Below are 2874 nucleotides of genomic sequence, written 5' to 3' on the forward strand. Positions count from 1 at the left end.
TGGCTTAACCCGTCAAAATGTAACCGCCATGGTTTGGTGTCAACCACATTTAGTGATGGTTCGACCTTGGCATGATCCACTATAAAATCTGCCACAATTTGGCCTTTCATAGCCTTTAAAGGTTTAAATGTCAAAGGAAACTCTTTTAAAGCTAGTGTCCATTTTCCAATTCGGCTATGCATAATAGGTTTAGACAACATATGTTTAATAATACCGTAATGAGACGAAACATAAGCATCAATTGGTTTTATATATTGCTTTAATTTCATACAGGCAAAGTACAAGCATATGCACAATTTCTCGATGAGACTGTACCTAGTTTCAGCATCTATTAACATTCTACTGAGGTAATATATGGGTCTCTCGACACCATTAATATCCTCTTGTGCCCACATACTCCCTATATTCGTATCCAGTGCAGCAATATATAAAGTCATATTTTTTCTTCTACTAGGAGATAACAAAATATGAGGCTTCATAAGGTAACCCTTAATGGCGTCGAAAGCCGTTTGTTGCTCTGGTCCCCAGTGAAAATCACTTTCCTTCTTAATTTTGAGCAGTGGCGAAAACACCTTCGTCTTACCACTTAGATTCGATTTAAAACGTCTTAGAAAGTTTATCTTTCCCAATAAAGATTTGAGTTGCTTCTTTGTCGATGGGCTTTTGAGGTCTAAGATCGCTTTTGTCTTGTTTTGATTGATCTCGATGCCTCGTTTGTGTACAAGAAACCCTTGGAAGTCTCCTGCGTGCATACCGAAAGCATATTTTAATGGATTCATTTTCAATCCATATTTCCTCATCCTATCAATCGAGCATCGAAGGTGATCCAAGTGATCTCCTTGTGATGACGATTTTATCACGATGTCGTCAATATACACCTGCATGAGATTTTCAATGAAATCATGAAATATGGCATTCATAGCCCTTTGATAGGTTGCTCCTGCGTGTTTTAAACCAAACGAAATCATGACCTATTCGTATGTCCCTAAAACTCCAAGGCATTAAAACACTGTCTTGGGGACATCCTCTTCAGCTATAAGAATTTGATTGTAGCCAGAGTAACCATCAAGCATGCTCAGGTACTCAAAACCTGGGGCCGAATCGACCAACATTTCCGATACGGGCGTCGTGTATTCATCCTTTGGCGTGGCGTTATTCAAATCTCTAAAATCTATATAGATTCTAAGAGTTCTGTTTTTCTTAATTACGGGCACTGTGTTGGCTAACCATTCGACGTACCTTGCAGTTTTGATAAAATGACTTTTGATGAGTCTTTGGATCTCCTGCTTAATTTTCAAGGTGATGTCCGGAGCAAATCGTCGAGGGTGTTGCTTCATTGGCCTTTTCCCAGGTTGGATAGGCAGACGATGCGCCACCATGCTTTGATTTAAACCCATAATCCCAGTCAAAATAGTCTCTTTATTCGGATAATACTTCAATCAACTTCGCCCTTATTTCTGTCCCTACCTTAGTACTTATGCAGGTTGGTATTTTTGTGATCCCATCCCCCAGATCGATCTCTTTGAAGGGATCTTGTGCTTGAATCTTCTAGAATTCATCTGATGGGTTCTTTTCGAGCCCCAAAGGCTCGTTGTCATAAATAGAATCAAGCCAACGACTTTCTAAAGATGTTGTTTGGTATTGTCGACCATCTTCTAAACCTTCTCTTGTTTTCAGCCAAATAGGATAAAATTCGAGCCAAACTCTCTAATTCAGCAGTCATCTTTATCAACTGCAGGCCAGTCCGTAGGTGGAATTCCCGTCTCTGATCCTGTATCTTCCTCGTTATCCCATATGAAACCATGATCAGGGTCTAAGTTCAGAACTCAACCAGTTTTTACGAAAGTATAGGAACCTGATTCGTCATCGCATGGCGCTATATTGGCCAAGTGTTGGTCAAAAGACCTCTTGGAGCCCCTGTCGTCAACGCGGTAATAACTTTGGTCGGCCTCAATGTTCTCCATGATGTCGTCTTTGCGCTGGATTATAAGTTTCTGATGAACCTTCGAAGGTACCGCTCCTATCCCATGGGTCCATTCTCGACCCAGGAGTAAATTGAAATTTGCTTTGGAGTCTATTACCATGGAGAGTGTTGTTGTGCCCACAACGAGATCGACCTGGACAACACCCATTATATTGTTGGTTTTCCCTTCATAGTTTGATAGGACCATGTTGTGTTGTCGAAGGTCTTCGTCACCCTTTCCCATTTTCTTAAATAGAGTATGGGGCATCAGTTTGACTGCAGCGCCTCCGTCGAGAAAAACCTTGTTTACCGTTATTCCATCAACCTTCGCCCTGATGAACAAAGGTTTTAGATGATACATCATCCCTGGGCTGGGTCTTTCAAACATGGCCTTTTGTTCTTCCACCATGCCATTATTCATGACATAGTAGCACAGAGGTTTCCCTCTATCCGTTTCATCTGGCACAAAATCTTCTTTTATTTCAGAGACTTCGGATACCATGTCGTATTCAGCTGGCAAAATCGATACAATGCCACAGTTTACAATGAAATCATCACCATAGATGTCATCATTGGCTTCATCGTACATGTCTTCGTCAAAATCCTCGTCGGACTGGGGGGCTATTCAAGCTCTCCTTCCTCTGGTTGAGGGGAGTACTCAGGTTCTTCTTCCTTCGATTCTCCCCCATTTCGTGGCTGTTTTTTGACCTATGACGAGCATTCCACACTTTGGGAGGCTACCACCGCTTTCTTTCCCATTGAGTCGACGGTCATGGCCATTGTCTGGTTGGCCACCATTTTTCCTTGTCCAGGTCCCAATACCTTTGGTATCTGTTTCTTCTGTCCAAGGATTTCCACGGGTTTCAAATGTGGAGCGGTGACGTCCCTCCCAGCTTTTTTGTTCCGTTGGT

Source organism: Lathyrus oleraceus, chromosome 4, assembly GCF_024323335.1.
Source record: "Lathyrus oleraceus cultivar Zhongwan6 chromosome 4, CAAS_Psat_ZW6_1.0, whole genome shotgun sequence".
NCBI classification, from domain to species: domain Eukaryota; kingdom Viridiplantae; phylum Streptophyta; class Magnoliopsida; order Fabales; family Fabaceae; genus Lathyrus; species Lathyrus oleraceus.